General features: G+C 46.7%; 1 protein-coding gene across 1 annotated transcript in view; it reads right to left on the minus strand.

Annotated features, from left to right (window-relative positions):
• Window positions 1-21,851, minus strand: part of LOC141098560 (cytochrome P450 2K4-like) — a 60,654-nt gene extending 38,803 nt beyond the window's left edge. Inside the window, exon 1 of the mRNA XM_073586457.1 lies at window positions 21,791-21,851. The gene's annotated coding sequence lies outside the window, so the exon portion shown is untranslated. The remainder of the gene's footprint in view (window positions 1-21,790) is intronic.
• Between the last annotated feature and the right edge of the window lie 619 nt (window positions 21,852-22,470).

Below are 22,470 nucleotides of genomic sequence, written 5' to 3' on the forward strand. Positions count from 1 at the left end.
TGCATGATGCCGTTGTTCTGGGGTTTCCCTGGTTGCAGATTCATAATCCAGTTTTGGATTGGAAGTCTGTGTCTGTGGTGATTTGGGGTTGCCGGTGTACCTTTAGTGAGGCTCCGGTTTTTTCTACCTCTCCTCAGTCGCATGAGGTTCCTGACTATTTGGCGGACTTCTATGATGTATTTAGTGAGAATGAGTCTGCGTCCTTGCCTCCTCATAGGAGTTATGACTGTGCAATTGAACTAAGCCCGGGGTGTAAATTTCCTAAGGGTCGGCTCTTCAATTTATCTGTACCCGAGCACGAGGCTATGCGGTCCTATATTAAGGAGGCGTTGGGGAAGGGTCATATTAGACCATCCTCTTCACCCTTAGGTGCAGGTTTTTTTTTGTGGCCAAGAAGCATGGTTCTTTAAGGCCTTGTATTGATTATCGTGCCCTCAATAAAATTACTATTAAATATCAGTATCCGTTACCCCTGATTTCGGATCTATTCTCTAGAGTCAGAGGTGCTTGCTGGTTTACCAAGCTTGACCTCAGGGGGCGTATAATCTTATCCGCATTAAGCAGGGGGATGAATGGAAGACGGCGTTTAATACTCCGGAGGGACATTTTGAGTACCTGGTGATGCCTTTTGGGCTCACTAATGCCCCTTCTGTCTTCCAGTGCTTCATGAACGATATTTTCCGAGACTTTGTCGATAAATTTTTGATCATCTATCTGGATGATATTTTGATCTTCTCCAAGGATTGGGATGCTCATGTGGAACATATTCGGACTGTGTTCCGGATCTTGAGAGAGAATTCTCTGTGTGTCAAAGGATCAAAATGCCTTTTTGGAGTACAGAGGATTTCTTTTTTGGGATTTATTTTGTCTCCGTCAACTATTGAAATGGACCCGGCCAAGGTACAGGCCATTTATGATTGAGTTCAGCCCACTTCTTTGAAGGCCCTCCAGAAGTTTTTGGGTTTTGCTAATTTTTATCGGAAATTTATAGCAAAATTTTCTAGTATTGCCAAACCATTGACTGACCTGACCAGGAAGGGTGCGGATGTGTTGAATTGGTCTCCGGAGGCGGTTGCTTCCTTTCAGGAGCTGAAGCGTAGATTTACCTCCGCCCCGGTTCTGCGGCAACCTGATGTCTCACTCCCGTTTCAGGGAGAGGTGGATGCTTCTAAGATTGGTGCAGGAGCAGTGTTGTCTCAAAAGGATCCGGTAACATCTAAAATGAATCCCTGTGCTTTCTTTTCCCGAAAGTTCTCTTCATCTGAACGTAACTATGATGTGGGGAATCGGGAACTGTTGGCCATGAAATGGGCATTTGAGTAGTGGAGACCTTGGTTGGAGGGAGCCAAACATCAAGTTGTGGTCCTCACTGACCACAAAAATTTGATTTACCTAGAGTCGGCTAAACGCTTGAACCCTAGACAGGCTAGGTGGGCCTTGTTTTTTACACGTTTTGATTTTGTGGTCTCTTTCCTTCCTGGAACTAAGAATGTCAAGGCAGACGCCCTCTCTAGGAGTTTCTTTGCTGATTCCCCTGTGGTGACCAAGCCTGCTACCATCTTAGGCGAAGGGGTAGTTCTTTCTGCCATCTCGCCCGATTTGAGACTTGCTCTGCAAGAGTTCCAGGAGGACAAACCTGAGCATTGCCCCAGTGGAAAGTTGTATGTTCCTGACCAGTGGACGAAGAGAGTGATGTCTGAAGTTCATTGCTCTGCATTGGCTGGTCATCCGGGTATTTTTGGTACTAGAGATCTGGTGAGTCGCTCTTTTTGGTGGCCTACCTTGTCTCATGATGTCAGGAATTTTGTGCAGTCCTGTGGGACTTGCTCCCGGTCTAAATCTTGTTCTCGCTCTAGTGGGTTGTTGATGCCTTTGCCGGTCCCCAGGAGGCCATGGACCCATATTTCAATGGATTTCATCTCTGATATGCCGGTCTCTCAAAGAATGACTGTTATTTGGGTGATTTGTGATAGGTTCTCTAAGATGGTTCATCTTGTACCACTCCCTAAGTTGCCATCTTCCTCTGAGTTGGTGCCCCTGTTTTTGCAACAGGTGGTTCGCTTGCACGGGATTCCTGAGAACATTGTATCTGACAGAGGAGTTCAATTTGTGTCTAAATTTTGGAGGACGTTCTGTTCCAAGTTGGGAATTCAGTTGTCCTTCTCCTCTGCTTTTCACCCTCAGACCAATGGGCAGACAGAGAGAACAAACCAGACCTTGGAGTCGTATTTGAGATGTTTTATTTCCGCTGATCAGGATGATTGGGTTTCATTTTTGCCCTTGGCCGAATTTGCTTTAAATAATAGAGCTAGTTCTGCTACTTTGATGTCGCCTTTTTTTTGTAACTTTGGGTTTCATCCTCGATTTTCTTCAGGGCAGGTGGAGCCCTCTGCCTGCCCAGGTGTTGACACTGTGGTGGAGAGAATGCACCAGATCTGGGACCAAGTGGTGGATAAGTTATCTCTCTCCCAGGAAAAGGCCCAGCGGTTTTCCAATCGACATAGGACCATTGGTCCCCAGTTTAAGATTGGTGATATGGTGTGGTTATCATCAAAAAATATTGCTATGAAGGTGGCTTCTCCTACGTTTAAGCCTAGATTTATTGGACCTTACAAGATTTTGGAGATTATTAATCCGGTCTCTTTTCGTTTGGCTCTTCCTGTCACATTTAAGATCCATAATGTGTTCCATAAGTCCTTGTTGAAGAGGTTTGTTGAGCCAGTTGTGCCTGAGGTGGTACCTCTGGACCCTGTATTGGTTGAAGGTAACTTGGAATATGAGGTAGAGAAAATCCTGGATTCCCGTCTGGCTAGACGGAGACTCCAGTATTTGGTTAAGTGGAAGGGTTATGGTCAGGAGGATAATTCCTGGGTCTCTGCCTCTGATATTCATGCCAAAAGATAGGTGCGTGCCTTTCATCGGGCTCACCCTGATCACCCTGGTAGCGTTGTTGAGGGTTCGGTGACCCCTCCTCAAGGGGGGGGTACTGTTGTGAGTTCATTTTCCCCTCCGTCACTGAGGCCTGGTGAACGCCCTATTCTAGTGAAGGAAGGTAGTGAGCCTGATTATCAGGCACCTGGGACTAATGAAGACGATTGGCTGAGTGGAGTCACTGACTGGATTTAAGGCAGCCTACGCCCTTTCTGCCCTGCGGGTGATTTCTCTGTGGACTCTTGGACACCAGTCTGATTCCTGCTCTCCTAAAGCTAAGTTTTCTGTTTTGCCTTTTTGCATTTAAGATTTGTTTTTGTTTTTCTTGCTTTTTGGATTCTGCCACTCCCTGCTGGAGTGTGCAGTGTTCCGTTAGCTCTGTCTTCTGAAAGTTCCTGAGTGCTGATTTAGTTTTTGAAGCTTAGTTCCTTCAGGGCCATTTTTATATCAGCTTGTTGGCTTTTGTCTCTGATAGGGTTTTGGCAGATTGCAGACAGCAGCCTTCCTATCCGTTCCTATCTAGGTAGTTTTTGGGCCCCGTCTTTGCTCAGCCTGTCTTTCTGTCTGTGTAAGTGTTTTCATCTTGCTTCACCGTCATTATATGTGGGGGGCTGCCTATTGCTTTGGGGTCTGCTCTGGGGCAGTTAGATTTCCCCTTTCCTTCTTTAGGCCTATGTATCTCTCCGGCTGTGATCGAGGGGTCTAGGTCATCGTAGGAACCCCCCACAGCTACTGCTAGTTGTGTTGATAGGTTCAGGGGTCTGCAATCTGATAGTTGCCAACTTCTCTGGTTTTCTGGACTTAGCTAGCATTTCTATTTTTGCCTCCTACGGTGACTCAATCATAACAGCCTGCCAATGAAAGCCAGGAAGAAGAGTCCTACATTTGAATGGAATGAGGAACTGGAGAGGTCTTTCACTCGACTGAAGATGGCTCTCACAGGAGATGACGTTCTGGCCTACCCAGATTATGACCAACCATTTGTTCTGTATACTGATGCCAGCAACGTGGGACTGGGAGCAGTACTGTCACAGGTACAGAATGGCAAAGAAAGAGTGATCTCCTACGCCAGCAGGAAGCTTCAGCCCACTGAAAGCAACCCTGACAACTACAGTTCCTTCAAGCTGGAGTTCCTCGCCATAGTCTGGGCTGTGACTGAACGATTCAAGCATTACCTAGCTTCAGCCAAGTTTACCATCTTCACGGACAACAACCCATTGACTCACTTGGAAACTGCCAAACTAGGTGCATTGGAGCAGCGATGGATGGCCCGGCTGTCTAACTATGAATTCACCATCAAGTACCGAGCAGGGCACAAGAATGCCAATGCTGATGCGCTGTCCAGAATGCCTAATCTGCCAGATGCAGGAGAAGACCCTGAGGCACTCAAAGAAATAGAGTTACCTGCCTTCCACCGGCCAATTGCGGCCCAACGTGCCCAAGGAGTGAGAAACAGACGGTCTGTCATGAAAGAGGCCACCCTAAATCCATTGCCTCATCTTGACTGGGCAGAAACCCAGGATAGCGACCCCGCAGTCCGCCTGGTAAAGGAGCTACTGTCACAAGCTGACTCACGCCCAGATCCAGATGCTCCTGAAGAAATCCAGCAGTTGTGGAAGGAAAGAGGCCGGCTGTTCATCTATGAGGGAAAGCTGTGTCGGAGGAGTATCAAGCCCGCACTCATGAGCTGGTCTGGCAGGTGATAGTCCCAAAAAGGGAGGCATCAATGGTCTTGGAAGCATACCACAATGGAGATGGACACTTCGGATGGAAGAAGTTGGAGGCCTTGCTCTGAGAGAGATTCTACTGGGCTGGTATGAGGAAGGCTATTGAAAATTGGTACTGGGAGTGTGGACAATGCAACCTGCGCAGGAAGGACCGTAACAGCCAGCGAGCTCCTTTGCAGCCAATAATAACCAAACAACCACTTGAGTTGGTCGCCCTGGACCATGTGAAGCTGGTCCCAAGCCGTTCAGGCTACATTTATGCTCTTACCATCGTTGACCACTACTCGAGATTCCTGGTAGTCGTGCCTGTCAAGAATCAAACATCAAGGACATCAGCCAGAGCATTCCAGCAGCACTTTTGTCGACCACATGGATATCCCGAGCGAGTGTTTACAGATCAAGGTTCAGCCTTTGAGGTGGAAGTGTTTCAGGAATTCTGTAACGTGTATGGTTGTAAGAAGATCAGGACAACACCGTACCATCCACAGACCAATGGCATGTGTGAAAAGATGAATCAAGTGGTAATCGATCTACTGAAGACCTTGCCTTTGGAGGAGAGGAATCTGTGGCCAGAGAAGTTGCCAGATCTGGTAGACCTCTACAATCACATTCCTGTGAATTCTACCAACTGCACTCCAGCCTACCTAATGAGAGCGAGGCCTGACAAGTTGCCTATTGATTTGGATATGGGAGTCCTGACACCTGAGGTGACATCACCAGATGCTCACTGGGATACAGAACGGCAGCAGCAATATCGAAGAGTACAAGAGTGTGTAGAAAAGAGTCTAGCTCAGGCGAGACAAAAACAGGAAAAGATCTACAATCAACATGCACCTGCAGTTCCCTTGTCACCAGGAGAACAAGTCCTAAAGAGGAAAAGAAGGATGCATAAATTGGATGACCAATGGGAAGCTGAACCCTACACCATCTTACCATCAAACTTCAACAACACCAAAGTGTGCCTTATCAGTAAGGATGGAGGAGAAACATCATCAGCAGTATCGAGGGATCATCCAAAACTGTGCCCAGACCAACTAAAGGACAGAATGGAAGAGCAAAACAACCTTCCGCCCATAGAGGAAGAGGAAGAAGAAACGGTCAGCACTATACTCGGAGAATTTCCTGCAAATTGGACTAGAGCGAATCAAGCCATAGTGGTGCCAGTTTTGACCTTTCCCCAACTGGTAGTGCAAGAGGAAGTGACTCAAGACCACTCTGAAAACCAGCAAGTACAAGCAGCGGATGCCAAACCAGCAGTGGGACAAGAGAATTCTCACCCTTCCAGTGGTGAATCTGTCATGCCCACAGTGAGTAGAAGTGGTCCTAGGAAATCTAGCATCCCTGTGCTACGCAGAACCAACAGTCATGTAGCCAGTACAACTCACACTACACCCTTAGTAGTTAGCACAAGGCATCCAATAAGGTCCCCAACAACACCAGTGCCACGTAGGTCTGTCCATAGTACCCAAGGTATTCCACCCTTAAGGTTCCGCATACAGATAAGTTTTGTAATTGTTAATCTGTAAATATGCAACGTTTCAAGCTTATGTGCCTACAGAGACTCTGTAAGAACTTTTGAACAATTTTATTTTGTTTCAATGGACAGCTGGAGCACAGGACTATGTGTGGTCAAAACTCTGCTTGTAAGTAGTTTACCAACTTGCTCAGGAATTGGACCATGGACATTGACGCTTGGACTAATCATCATCAGGACTATTTTTGAGCTTTGGTTTTTGTATTTTTCATTTTTGGAAATCTTGTTATATTTATAATTGTCAATATGTTTTCATGTTTTACCTTCAGTCCGGGAGTACTGAATTGCACTAGGGGGGAATGTGGCGCCCCCAGGAGTATGGTCGCCACAGTGTCATTGCCTTCCTCCTAGGGAGTGTGATGTGGTGGATATTCTCTCCACATTGTGGATTTTCAATTTACATTGACTGTTAGACATCTTTATATAATCATTGCATTGTTCCTTATATGTAATGTATAGCATGTCATGCTATGTTGGGAGCGCTTTCTGTATAGTGTGCTGACTCGTCGCCATGAATACGTGTCCTCCACCAGCGCTGCAGACTTTATCTTGGATTAATCTTAAATCTCCTATGGGCGGTTAATCTTTCCTCATCGAGGATTTTCTGTTTATTTTGACCGCTTGTCACCTTTACACAATCATTGTATTGTTTTCTTATATACAATGGATGTCATGTCACGTAATGTGGGGAGCGCTTCCTGTACAGGGTGCTGACTCGTCGCCATCGACACGCGTCCTCTACCAATGCTGCAGACTTTACCGCCGCCTAGCATTGACGTCCTGCTGGCGTAGGTGTGTCTGTGACGTCGGACGCTGGGCTCATTGCCTTTGACTCACCATTGCCTGACCGAAGCACTGCACTCCTGCCGCCCTGATAGACTACCAGCATATAAAAACCAGCTGATTAGACTCTGACATCACGCCCCCCGATGAAACAAGAAGCGAAACGTGCGTAGGGGTCCCGCTGTCCACATATTATATAGGTTGGTACTTCTTATTTTGAACTTTAAGCATTTGTTTATAAATCTGGCTATCTCTCCCCCTCACTTATTTATGCTATTCTTATACCAGTTGATAGTCTTTCATACTGGTGGTTATTAGACCTCTATTTGATGATTATAATATATTTTGTATCATATGCACTATGCACTTTATGGGAGATGTTATTTACTGTTGCATTTATAAGATAATTAAGAGAAAGCATATGCACTATGCACTTTATGGGAGATATTACTTACTAATGTTTTTTTTTTTTTACATAATCAAGAGAAAGCCGATTATGTCACTGCTATCTGCCTGTATGTATAGATTAATATTAGTCCCATGACCCTTATTCACATGTGGTAATTGGATGTCACTGATTCCCTTATTTGTATTTTTTGATACCTTTCTATCTACATATTGTATTTTATTCTACTGAGTATAAATAAAAAATCTTATATTTTATTCATTGCTCTTGATTCCATTTTTTCTTTGGTTTGGTTATAGCTTTAATGGATGAGCTCTATTATTGACAGCCTTTTTGTGGTATATATTTTACCTTCAGTCCGGGAGTACTGAATTGCACTAGGGGGGAATATGGCGCCCCCAGGAGTATGGTCGCCACAGTGTCATTGCCTTCCTCCTAGGGAGTGTGATGTCATGCTTGGAAGCAATAGAAGATCTCTCTGGCAGTTAACCACAGCACACAACACAGTTCCACTCCAGGCCAGCAGAGGGAGCTCTGAACCCAAAACTGGGGAAGAGCTACTCTCTGGGGGCCAGGAAGAAAGAATGAGGAGTTCGTGTGAGGAGGGCAATGAGTGTGGACGTGAGGAGAAGATCTGGGAGATTGAGCAGAGAGTTCAGGCTCATTCCCAGCTATAGATCTGGAGCCCGATCTCCAAGGTTGTATGGATACTGATGTTCCTGCAACAGAAATCGGAGGAATAGGAAGCTGTAAATGCTTTATTCCCACATAAGACTCGGAGGCACAACAGCGTCGTGTGATCCAGAAGAGAAAGGCTACAGCTGTCTGCCATGCGAGGGAGTTCTAAAGAGGATAAGCAAGTGGAACTTCAGTGTAACACAGTACTGCAAGTACCTAAAACTAAGCGCTAGGAAGAAGACTACACAACCCATCTTCCTAGAGAGATTCCTAAGTTGCTTCTAGGCTAGCCAGCTCCTGTGCCATCTGTAATCTGGACCCTGGACTGCATTTGCCAAGCAAAGTAAAGGTAAAGAAACTGCACCCTGTTGTGTCCTTGCCTTCTTCCTGCAAACTCTCCAGCACTGCTACATCTCTGTGCCAAACACTACACCCTCTTCCTCAACACCTTCCCTCTTCATCTACTCTGCCCTGGGACTACAGCCATGCCTGTGGAGGGCTACACCATCATTGCTGCACCACACCATCTGTCCCAGAGTATCTGTCTGCAGCGTCGGCTTAACACCTTCATTGCCAAACACCACAGGTGGCGTCATGAATCTTTCACTCATAAACTTTATTCCGTCACATTCCCCTTTTACATGGGCGCCCAGGGCCACGGACCGGGTCACTGCTGCTGTGACATTCTCCTCTGAGAGACCGGCCCGGTACCGAGTACCCCACAGCCCTGGGAGGGCGACCCACATGCGCTTGCTATTTCCTCCCCAGCCAATGGCTGTGGGGCAGTATGTGTATATTGCTTCCTCCCCACTGGGGAGGTGCCTGAGCAACCTTCCTGTTCTGCATAAAGTTGCGTACCAATCCTTGCTGCATTTTGGTGCAGATCCTGCCTGCTGCACTCTGATGCAAATTCTGCCTGCTGCACTCTGTTATGAACTCTACCTGCCGCACCTTCCAGTCTGTCCTTCTGGGTCCAGCTGCTCAGCGTCCGTTGGTCTCTCCTGGAGTGGCAGCTGCCGTGCATTGGGAGCCAAGCCTAATCTCACCATCAGAGGCTTTATTGAACAGTTCGGTGCATGCTTAGTCACGCCCATCTAGGCTCTCCGCAGTCTGAGGCACAGTTGTTCCACACCACTTCCGTGACATGGCCTAACAGTAATTTCTGATGACATGTTGGGCAGTGCCATGTTCAGAAGAAATTGCACAAGAAATTATAGGATCGAGTTTCATCTACGTATGTACCTGACAAATTTTCAGGAAATGGAAAAATTGCATTTTTACTACTAAAATGTCATATTTCCACAGCTCAATTTTATAAAATTCTGTGAGGCACCTATGGGTTCAAAATACTCACTACACCCCTTGATGAATTCTGTAGGCAGTGAAGTTTCCAATATGGGGTCACAAATTTTTAATGGAGCCCACAATCTTTTCAAATGGAATCGGTTGTTAGGGCTGCGGCTGCGGATGCGGCTCAACCAACACCTCCACGTCGCCAGACCACAACTTCATAAAGTTTACTTAAACAAAGTCACAGTACATAAACAGAACATAACAATGCCAGGCTCCTGATTCTTCATATCAGGGAAGGGTGCATGTCTCAGGTTAACAGACAAAGGCAGGAGGTCATCATGGGTAGATGCAGTCCAGGGTCATCTGGCATGGGCATACTAGGAGGACCTCTCTCTCGTACCTCAGGCTTAGCACAGGCACAGCAGGAGAACATCAGACACCGACCTCGGAAAGATGTCAGACGATGGCAGAGGGTCATCACAGGTTAATGCAGTCCCGGGTCATCTGGCATACTAGGAGGGCCTCTCTCTCAGGCGTAGCACAGGCTCAGCAGGAGAACATCAGACACCGACCTTGGACAGACATCTGAAGATGGCAGGGGGTCATCATGGGTTGATGCAGTTGAGGGTCATCTGGCATGGGCATTCTAGGATGGCCTCTCTCTCAGGCGTAGCACAGGCTCAGCAGGAGAACATCATACACTGACCTCGGACTGATGGCAGGGGGTCATCACGTGTTGATGCAGTCCAGGATCATCTGGCATGGGCATACTAGGATGGCCTCTCCCTCAGGCGTAGCACAGGCTCTGCAGAAGAACATCAGACACCGACCTTGGACAGACATCTGAAGATGGCAGGGGGTCATCACCGGTTGATGCAGTCGAGGGTCATCTGGCACGGGCATACTAGGAGGACCTCTCTCTCAGGCCTCAGGCGTAGGACAGGCTCAGCAGGAGATTATCAGACACTGACCTAGGACAGACTTCATCGCAGGGTAGACCCTAGGGAACTGGCAAAACATCGGAACACAGGCAGGACATGGACAGCACAGTATCAGGAACACTGGCATGGCAAGTCAAGTCATCGGCTGGTCAGATCTCGGCAGAGCCATCACCGGAAACAAGGCTGGAGATTCTCCAGGAACACGGAAGAGGAGTCCTATCAGGAACACAGGCGAAACCCACTCTGGAACACAGACAGGACCGACAGGACCACGGACCCGATGTCTGGACACAGGCAGGACAATCAGGACCATAGGCTGGGCATCAGGACACGGGCAGGACATCTGAACACAGGCAGGACATGGGGACACATGCAGGACATTGGGACACAGGCTGGACATTGGGACACAGGCTGGACATCGGGACACAGGCTGCACTTCGGATACAAGCTGGACATTGGGACACAAGCTGGACATCGGGACACAAGCTGGACATAGGAACACAGGCTGGACATCAGGGACATCGGCAGCACATAGGGAAGCGGTCCTCAGATTCCGGACATAGTTACAACCCTCAGTCACCAGTCAGCGATCATCAGGTTCCTGGCACCAGACAGCGGATGCCAGACTCCTGACATTGGACACAACTTTCAGTCACCAGGCAACAGTAGTCAGGCTCCGGGCAACAGACAGCTGTTGCCGGACTCCAGACATCGGACTCAATCTCCAGGCACCAGGTAGCGATTGTCAGGCTCCAGGCACCAGGCAGCGATCGTCAGGCTCCAGGCTGCAGTCGTCAGGCTCCAGACATGGGGCCTAGAAAGGAACTCAAGCGGGATGGTGCTAGCAGCGCCAGATTGGACAGGAGCAGGACAGAGCTAGCACCGCATAGCAAGCTGAGCACAGCGTAGCAGATGCTCAGCAAAAACACTGGACACCATCTTCAAAAGATGAACCCAGGTTTGTTCACAGGGCACCAGTTACAGGGAACTCACAGTCACTGGGTACATGGTTCCAAACAGAGAAGGACTTTAGGAACATAACACAGCAGGAATCAAGACAAAGACTTTGGTACAAACGCATAGACAGGACAGGTCCAGGGACAAAAGACATCAACTTTCCTAGAACTAATCGCAAGCAGAACAGGAGCTGAACACAAAACACACATGGGAAGGTTCAGGAACTTAAAGCGAAGCTCTGGCAACACCCAACAGGAAAAGGGAACTTTATATAGGAACTGGCCTTCAGCAATAGGCTGGGGACAGCAATTCAAATGCACACACTAACCCTAATAAAAGCAGGGAAGGTGTGGCCACGTGAACCTAAAACACAGACAGAAACCATTACAGTAAAATCAGCACAGGAACTGAGGCTTAAGGAACCTGGCAGTGGCTGCAAGCCTGGACACATGTGAAAAGTCATGCACCAGCTGCAGTGGACCTTGCAACCCGTGGATAGCTTCCACAGAGGTAGCCAGAGACCGCACATGCAGCGGAGCAAAGACATCACAACACATGTATGGCTATGCAGCAAAGCAGGGAACTGAGCAGCATCGTACAGGTAACAGATAACAGTATCCCAGCTAATTAGGGGAAAGGAGCAAAGGGTTAAAGCAGAGACATGCAAAGTAATGCCGGAGAAACAAAGTACAAACACACTGGCATTACATCGGCATTTTAAAAACCAAGTTTCCTCCAAGCCGATCCCTGCTGTGTGCTCAAACAGGAGTGTACAACCACATATCGGATACTGCCACATTCGAGAAAAATGGCATAATAAATTGTTGAATACAATTTCTACCATTACTCCTTGACTAAATTATATATTTACTGCTAAAACAGTGTTTCAATGGAAAAAAAAATATTTTTTTGTTCTCATATCTAAATATTATAAAGTTTTCAGAAAAACCTGTGGGTTAAAAATGCTCAGTACACCCCTAGATGAATTCCTTTTCGGATCTAGTTTACAAAATGGGGTCATTAGCCCCAAATTTGTAATTTTCACAATGGATTATAGATGAAAATGGACATGATAATTCGTTAACCAATTTCTTACGAACATGATGATACCTCATATGTGCTCAAAAACAAATGTTTGGGAACATGGCAGGGCTAGGAAGGAAAGATGGCTATTTGTGTGGAATAGATTGTGAATGCTATGTCGCATTTGGAGAGCCCTTGACATGCGAAAACAGCAGAAATCCTCCCCAAGTGACTCCATTTACCACCGATCAGAAGCAATGCTTGATGCACTGTCATGCACATGACAGTATGGCAAACACTGTATGTTTGGCCGAATTCGCTGGACCCAAACATCCAGGGGTCCACCCACCTCTACCAGCTGACCTCATTGACCTCATTGATGTCACCACAGTTCATCGCAGCAGCTTATTGTCTTTTGGCTTTCAGCCTAAATGATCGCATCATGTCACCATTCATACTGAAAACCACATCTCAAAGAGATGGATTATGTCAAAGAGATGGATTACCGTATGGGACACTATGAATTATCTTCTCATCGGACAGATGAGGGATATGGTTTATTATTATTTTTTTTTTTTTTTACAGGGCACATGGATTTCAATGGTAATGTGTAAAGGTGAGTATAACTGTGTTTTTTATTTTTTAATAAATGTGTAAAACAGGGTGTAGAGTTTTATTTCAAATAACAAATTTTATTTTGCCATATGTTTTTTTTCAAAACTTACTATGTGGTTAGTAATGGGGACTGTGATGGTGTGATATGTTATGTGGGTATCATTTTGTGTATATTTAGATTTTACGGATTTTCATAGTGTTTTCTTGTTGCCCTGTATCATTCTGTGTGTTCCCCAAATTGTCTAGAGTCTTAAGGTACTGTCACACTTAGCGATGAACCAGCGATCCCGACCAGCGATATGACGTGGTCAGGATCGCTGGTACATTGCTAAGTGGTCACTAGTGAGCTGCCACACAGGCAGATCTCACCAGCGACATCGCTGGGGACGGGGGTCGCTACTTACCTGTCAGACGCGGCGATCCTGCGTCCTCCCGCCCGGCTCCATGCGTCGCTCGTCGTCACAGCAGGAAGCGCCGCAGGAAGCTGACGACGAGAAACAGTCCTGGACGTTCTCGCGTGATCAGCGATTACCAGCGGGGGAGCCGGTCGTAGGTAAGTATCACACATAGCGATATCGCTAGCAATATCGCTATAACGTCACTAGTTATAGTGATATTGCTAGCGATATCTCTTAGTGTGACATGCCCTTTAGTTACCTTCCAAAAGTTGGATAATTGAATTAGCTTACTTACTATCTGCAGCCTGACTTATCTATGCCCCTTGCTGATAGTGCTGTAGTGCTTTAATCCCCAAGGCACCTTTATCAGGTCTGGGAGGCCTGAAAACCGCCCCAACCTTTCTGACTACCACTGGACATGAGGAGGGGGCTGGGAAGGACAGGAGCTGTTCAAGTCAGACCCTGTGTGGTGATGATCATGTGAAGACAGTACGTCAGAGAGAATATCCTCTGTCTGCTGGATTATAGGACTCTCATCTCCTTATACATTCATCCTGTTACTGAACTGCTTTCGTGTTGTGGACTATTGTATCCTCAGTGTGGTGGATTGTTTATGGACCTTTTAGTTTTGCCTATAATAAAGGTTTTGGGATTGTTCGCACTTACCACCCTCTGTGGATTGTGTGGTATTGGAGAAGGAGCCCGTGACAACTGGTGGCAGTGGTGGGATCAACAGAGTGTAACACAATGGAGAACCACCCACAGAGTGAGTACAGAAATTGGACTGTATCCAGTTTATAGGAGAGAGCCAGAGACCTGGTCCTGAACTACCAGGGACTGACTAAAGAAGCCTTAATTGCCCTACTGGTGGGGGCTAGCCTGACCACCTCCTCCCAGATGTCTGAAGGACAAGCACTGGAGACAGGGATCCCCACCCCAAAAAGCCAGTGGTTGGTGTGGTACGAAGAAGAGATGGCGGTTCTAGGCCCCGGCGTCTCTTAGGAGTACAAGGAAGAGGCTGCCAGCTGGGCACAGCAGAGACAAGAAGCAATGGAGCTTGAGAGGGAGTAATGCAATGTGGAGTGTAAACCCAACGATACTGGAGCCTGTTTGGATCACCCGGACAGAGTTTAAGCCATTTGATGAGGCTTCCGGAGATGTGGAGGGGTTCTCCAAGGACTTTGAGCAGCAGTGTGCTATGATGGAGGTGCCCCACTCTGGCTGGATGCGTTTTTTAGTGGGACTCCTGAACGGAAGCATGGCGGAGGCTTACCAAACCATTGACTCACGGCAGAATCGGGATTATAACACTGTAAAGCGGACTATCCTGGATTACCATGCTATCACCGCAGACTCATATAGGGCCAAGTTCTGAGACCTCCCATGTACCACAGGGGGATCGTTTAGGATGTATGCACATAAGATGTCCCAGGCATGTCAGAGATGGCTGTAAGCAGAAAACGCCTTTACTGTGGAAGATGTTGTACAGGCATTACTTACAGAACAATTTCTTGCCAAGTGTCCCGCAGAGGTACGGGAATGGGTCGAGAGCGCACGCCGTGTACCATGGATAGAGCTTCAGCCCTGGCCCATGAAGCCCTTACTATCTGACCGCAATGGAGGAGGCTTCTGGACAATGAACCACGGCCTGCTCCTGCGCCCCATCCCCCTCCGATTATATCTGCCCTTCCACCTAGTCGCAAGCTGATGACAATCACACCTCACCATCCTGAGGCCCAACAGTTCTGACCATGACCTAGGTGTATCACAGAGAGGAGATGTTATGGGTGTGGGCAGCCTGGACATTTGCAGTTTGGCTGTCCCTCAAGGATTCGGAGGGAGCCCCACACTGCTCCACCTCATCCAGTGCATCTTGTGCACTCCATCCCGCCTGAAGAAGAGCTACCACCACCCCCACCAGAGTGGATCACCGACCACGGCACCATAGATACTCCTCCTGGAGTGTATGGACTCCGGCCTTTGTCCTTTAGCTACCCAGAGCAATGGCAATGCCACCTGCAGGATGTCTTGATTGATGGATTCAAAGTGCCAGGATTTAGAGACACGGGGGCATTCATGACTATCACTGACCCCCATGTGGTTCGACCCGAGGCAATTCACCAGGGTCCCGGAATTCCCATTTTCCTGGTGGGGGGTGCCCGCAAATATATACAGCAAGATTCTGTGCATTTGGATTTTGGTTGTGGAGAAACACTGTGTTGGATTGGAGTTATGGGAGGACTTCCTGCAGATAGCCTCCTTGCGAACGACATTGTGGCGTTACAGCGCCAATTTGTGGGAGCAGTCGCTCGACTACAGGCCCTTCAAGCACTACGTCATCCGGACCTGACTGGGGAGCAATCACCACGAACTGCATCAGAGTTGGTAAGCAATACGTTCGCTGCTACTACATTTGTAGAGTCTTGGGACAGAGAGGCGTTTAGGAGAGAAATAGAGGGTGACACTACCTTAGCAGCCCTTAGGCGAAAGGCAGAAACTGGGCTCATGGGAGATAATGGGGATAGCTTCACTCGAGAAAACGGACTGTATTATCGTGTAACAAAGGTCAGTGACAAGGGTAACCCTGATGCAACGACCAGGCAACTCATTGTCCCTAAGAAGTACAGGACACAGCTAGTCCAACTGGCCCATGACATCCCTTTGGCTGGACATCAAGGGAGGAAAAGGACTGAAAAGTTTTTACTGGCCTGGCATCTCGCAGTCAGAAGCCCATTATTGCCACACCTGCGATGTGTGCCAGAGAATGCGGCATCCAGGAGCTCGATATAAGGTACCCCTGCAATCCCTGCCCATAATTGAAGAACCATTTCAACGTGTAGCTGTCGACATCATAGGTCCTTTGGCCCACCCCAGCTGGTTGGGGAAAAAATATATCCTGACAGTGGTGGACTATGCCACTCGATATCCTGAAGCTGTGGCCCTGTCCAGTATTACAGCAGTAAAGGTGGCCAAGGCCCTTGTTATCATCTTTACCCGGGTAGGGTTTCCTAGTGATATATTATCGGATCAAGGCACTCAGTTTATGTCAGATCTGGTCCAGCCCCTATGGCATACCTGTGGTGTTCGAGCCATTCGCACCACTCCATACCACTCGCAGACCAACGGACTATGTGAACACTTTAATGGAACCCTAAAAAATATGCTGAGGGCTTTTGCTGATGTTGAAAAAGACTGGGAAAAATACCTGCCACATCTCCTCATCGCCTATCGGGAGATTCCCCAAGAGTCCACAGGGTTCTCTCCCTTCGAACTACTGTTTAGCCAGAAGGTCCGGGGGCCTCTCATTCTTCTGAAAGAACATTTGGAGGGAGACATCTCAGATACCTGAATGCCAATTGTTCCCTGTGTTCTAGAGTTCAGAGACTGTCTCGCCCAGCTAGCTACCTTTGCTTAAGAACATCAGCGAATGGCCCAGTCCAGACAAAAAACCTGATATGACCATAATGCCAGGACTAGGGAATTTATGGAAGGACAACAAGTGCTCATGATTACTGCTTCCCCTGCCAACAAGATTCAAGCAGTGTGGGAAGGCCCTTATCAGGTTGTCAAGAAAATTAATGACACTAATTACGTTATTGCCCTGGACTCTAATGGTCGACGACAGAAAACCATCCACATTAACATGCTGAAAGAATACAACGACCGATCTCTGCCTGTTCTAGCCGCCTGCCCCCCCTAGTGATACTGCCAACAACGAGTGTCTCCCCGATCTTTTCCAGGTCGCCCAAGCGGGAGAATCACTGGAACAAGTGCCCCTGGGCTCCCATTTATCGGATATACAAAAGGACAATATTTTGCCGCACAAAGGCTGAGAGCTGCTGCATTCTTCTCAAAGCCGGGGAAGACTACTCTCACCAGCCACCATGTGGAAACCCCCGGACAATGCCTCATCGAGCAGGCTGCCTACCGGGTTCCAGAGGCTGTTCAAGGCATGATAAAGGACGAACTGGAGGAGATGAAGCGACTGGGAGTTGTTCAGCCATCTTAAATGATGCCACCAAGAGTGATGCTTACACCATGCCCAGGATTGATGATCTATTGGATCGTCTGGCCTGTGCCCAATTTGTGACTACGTTAGACTTGAACAAGGGGTACTGGCAGATACCCCCAACGGAGGACGATCGGGAGCGCTCAGCCTTCATTTCTCCATTTGGGCTTTTTGAGTTCCTGGGAATGAACTTTGGGATGAAAACTTCCCCCACTACTTTCCAGAGACTGGTAGGTCAACTGTTAGAACAATGTCAGGACTCTGCCTGTGCTTACTTGGATGACATTGCCACTTTTAGCACAACCTGGGAGGAACATCTTAAACACTTGGGCATAGTGCTAGACTGTATCCTTACTGCAGGACTGACCATTCGCCCTGATAAGTGCCAAATAGGGATGGCCGAGGTGCAGTACCTCTAGCATAGAGTAGGGGGTGGTACCCTAAGGCCTTAGCCTGCCAAGGTGGAAGCCATTAACAACTGGTGTAGACCCAGACTAAAAAGCAGGTACTTGCATTTTTAGGAACTGCTGGTTACTATCAAAAATTTGTTACTAACTTCAGCACCTTGGCGAAGCCACTAACCGACCTGACCCGCAAGAACATGCCTAGGAATGTTAGGTGGACGACTGCATGTGAGGATGCCTTTTCAGCATTAAAGACCGCCCTCATCACTACTCCTGTCTTGGCTGCCCCTGATTATAAGCGCAGGTTCCTTGTGCAGACAGATGCATCCACCTTTGGGATTGGGACAGTACTTAGCCAAGTGAATGCTGCCGGAGAAGAACATCCTGTTGCTTTTGCCTATTGGAAACTACTGGATCGGGAAGTTGCCTATGCCACTATTGAAAAAAAGTGCCTTGCCATCGTATGGGCGCTAAAAAAACTGCAGCCATATTTGTATGGCAGAGACTTTACAATTGTTACAGACCACAAACCCCTCATATGGCTGAACCGCGTATCGTGGTTACCTGACAAAGGTAATCTTCCAGAACGCGCGTCGGGGCGCATTCTACAGGCACACCGTGCTACCCACCCTCACAGGTATTATGCCTTATAAGATAATCCTTTAATCGTCCCACCATGGGGAAATTCAGAATTTATTAACCTATTATTGGCATTATGTCTTAACTATTTGGCCCACATGTTCAGCTGTTGCTTAGCACATTTGACGTGCACGGAATTATATATTGCACACTTATCTTTATTTGTATTCTTATACGCTGCAACAGTTTGAATATTGCAGCACTGAGTTTCACTTTTTGCGCAATCTGCAACTTTGCACAACTTCAGTGTGAGCAATCACTTTCTGCAATATTTTTGCACTTTTTATATATATTATGTATATTTTTCAAGCCAAATTATTGGTTAATTACACAAGGTTTTGCAATTAGGCCTGAGGTGTTTGGGTATATATGATACATGAGCATATTGTTGTTTGGGCCGATATTTCACATTATTTACAGTATGGTCCTACATAAACAGATAAACATATGCTCAATTTATTACAGCAGTTGAAATTGCCTTTTTTATGCACTAATTTTATAATAATTGTTGTTGTGCCATTCTCACAATAAAGGCTATTTTATCTAGCAATTTTATCCTTTTCACATTTATTTCATACTCACGGCTTCTACCAGGTTTTTTCTTTCACCATTCTCAGTTGGTTCTTTTATCGTGGGTCAATGGAAGATTGCTGCGGTGAAGCGATTCCTTACAATCCTACAGCTTCTCCATCCAATGCAAGCGGGGAAGTCAACACCAGAACGCCGATGGACTGTCTCGACAAGAAGAACCATAGGCTCCCCATGCTGACCTATCCCTGCCACTGTGCACGGAACTATAAACAATTGAGCAATGTGGACTAAAGTGAGCAGGCCAGAGGTCTGTGTAGACCTCATGGCGTGCTCACTTATTATAAGGGGGAGAGGTTGCGATGCTGTGATGTTATGTGGGTATCATTTTGTGTATATTTATATTTTACAGATTTCCATAGTGTTTTCTTGTTGCCCTGTATCATTCTGTGTAATCCCCATATTGTCTAGTCTCAATTACCTTCCAAAAGTCGGATAATTGAATTAGCTCACTTACTGTCTGCAGCCTGACTGTATCTATGCCTCTTGATTAACCTCCGGTAGTGCCTTAATCCCCAAGGCACCTTTGTCAGGTCTGGAAGGCCTGAAAACCACCCCAACCTGTCTGACTACTGCTGGACATGAGGAGGGGGTTGGGGAGGACAGGAGCTACTGAGGGCCCGGAGCATAAAGGCTATGCCCCCCGCAGCTACAGGGGAGAAGGCTTCTCAACCGCAACAGGCCCCATTTCTCTCAGACCAGGGCCTGTTTGGGTGTTTGCGGGCAGGTAACCTGCCCGGAGGGTCCATGGAGGGGTCCCGTGCCAGTGCGGGGCCTATGAAGCACATCGGGGACAAGTGCTCTGGAGGCCATACACGCCGGGAGCGCCGCTCGTCTGCGATGACCACCGGGACTTCCCCGCTGTCTCCTCCAATAATCTTGGACACTTGGGCCTTCAGCCACCTGGGCGGCTGATTAATTGCAGCCAACCGCAGCCACTCAAGCACCTCCTTGAAGGATTAATGCTGGCCTTTGCTAACGCCGCATTGAGGGAAGGGGCGGCTTGCTTCGGCTTGTCCTTTCTGTCATCAGAAAGGACGTTACAGTATGACTTTGAAAAATATGGCACTTGGCTAAAAACTGCAGAAGCGCCCCCAGCACGAGCATCTTTCTCTTGGCTAGTTCTAAATACGTACGGAAGTTTGTGCTTAGATTTAACCCTAAGTTAACTACAGTTGTGGCCAAAAGTATTGACACCCCTGCAATTCTGTCAGATAATACTCAGTTTCTTCCTGAAAATGATTGCAAACACAAATTCTTTGGTATTATTATCTTCATTTAATTTGTCTTAAATGAAAAAACGCAAAAAGAATTGTCCTAAAGCCAAATTGGATATAATTCCACACCAAACATAAAAAAGAGGGTGGACAAAAGTATTGGCACTGTTCGAAAAATCATGTGATGCTTCTCTAATTTGTGTAATTAACAGCACCTGTAACTTACATGTGGCACCTAACAGGTGTTGGCAATAACTAAATCACACTTGCAGCCAGTTGACATGGATTAAAGTTGACTCAACCTCTGTCCTGTGTCCTTGTGTGTACCACATTGAACATGGAGAAAAGAAAGAAGACCAAAGAACTGTCTGAGGACTTGAGAAACCAAATTGTGAGGAAGCATGAGCAATCTCAAGGCTACAAGTCCATCTCCAAAGACCTGAATGTTCCTGTGTCTACCGAGCGCAGTGTCATCAAGAAGTTTAAAGCCCATGGCACTGTGACTAACCTCCCTAGATGTGGACGGAAAAGAAAACTTGACAAGAGATTTCAACGCAAGATTGTGCGGATGTTGGATAAAGAACCTCGACTAACATCCAAACAAGTTCAAGCTGCCCTGCAGTCCGAGGGTACAACAGTGTCAACCCAAACTATCGTCAGTGTCTGAATGAAAAGGGACAGTATGGTAGGAGACCCAGGAAGACGCCACTTCTTACCCCGAGACATAAAAAAGCCAGGCTGGAGTTTGCCAAAACTTACCTGAAAAAGCCTAAAACGTTTTGGAAGAATGTTCTCTGGTCAGATGAGACAAAAGTAGAGCTTTTTGGGCAAAGGCATCAACATAGAGTTTACAGGAGAAAAAAAAGAGGCATTCAAAGAAAAGAACACGGTCCCTACAGTCAAACATGGCGGAGGCTCCCTGATGTTTTGGGGTTGCTTTGCTGCCTCTGGCACTGGACTGCTTGACCGTGTGCATGGCATTATGAAGTCTGAAGACTACCAACAAATTTTGCAGCATAATGTAGGGCCCAGTGTGAGAAAGCTGGGTCTTCCTCAGAGGTCATGGGTCTTCTAGCAGGACAATGACCCAAAACACACTTCAAAAAGCACTAGAAAATGGTTTGAGAGAAAGCACTGGAGACTTCTCAGGTGGCCAGCAATGAGTCCAGACCTGAATCCCATAGAACACCTGTGGAGAGATCTAAAAATGGCAGTTTGGAGAAGGCACCCTTCAAATATCAGGGACCTGGAGCAGTTTGCCAAAGGAGAATGGTCTAAAATTCCAGCAGAGCATTGTAAGAAACTCATTGATGGTTACCGGAAGTGGTTGGTCGCAGTTATTTTGGCTAAAGGTTGTGCAACCAAGTATTAGGCTGAGGGTGCCAATACTTTTGTCTCGCCCATTTTTAGAGTTTTGTGTGAAATGATCTATGTTTTGCTTTTTGCTTCATTCTCTTTTGTGTTTTTTCATTTAAGACAAATTAAATGAAGATAATAATACCAAAGAATTTGTGTTTGCAATCATTTTCAGGAAGAAACTGAGTATTATCTGACAGAATTGCAGGGGTGTCAATACATTTGGCCACAACTGTAGTTATCTATGAATAACGGGCTGAATAGAGCAGGAAACATTAAATTCCAGCTTACCTGGAGTCCTGTGGTGAGGAATGCACAGTCTTCTCTCTTCTAACTCCTAAACTCAGAAAACTTTTATATCAGTGATGGATGTCATACTATCTGTAGCTCCACCCCGTTCTTAACCCCTAGGAAGCGTGAGAAATTGAGCCAGCAGTTTTCATTGACCTATCTACATTTTAAATACAGCGGAGTTCCCTGTATAAAATATTAAATGGAACCAGGCAGTAAGTTTTTAAATATTGAAGTATTTGTATGGCTAAATAAGTGATTGTCCCCTAATAATAATCATACATTTTTGGAGAGCTTTGATGTACCAGTCAAGAGAAATTATGCTTAGAAGGCATATGCTAATCAAGTAGGCAGTACACCAAAGATTGACACATAATAGCTGCGAGCTCCCGGGTAGATTTTGCTTTGACTCAGATTTTTAAAAATTATATTAAGACCTCTCTCCATGAGTCCCATAGCAGCAGCATGTTTGGCTGCCTTTATAATATTTGGTCATTGACTGTTTTTAGGTATACTGATAGTAAAATAGCATATTGGATAATTTAATATCATATTCTTACTACTGTTATTAACAGACTTTACACAAGCTTTGCTTAGTGTTCCTTTACGACTGCAAGTTTTGTGTTTCATGCAGAGAAAAACTCATTTCACCTTTTGTTCTGTTTGCATCCTGCTTATCC

The sequence above is a fragment of the Dendrobates tinctorius genome, unplaced genomic scaffold (assembly GCF_039654945.1).
Source record: "Dendrobates tinctorius isolate UK_male_01 unplaced genomic scaffold, ASM3965494v1 ptg000093l, whole genome shotgun sequence".
Classification (NCBI taxonomy): domain Eukaryota; kingdom Metazoa; phylum Chordata; class Amphibia; order Anura; family Dendrobatidae; genus Dendrobates; species Dendrobates tinctorius.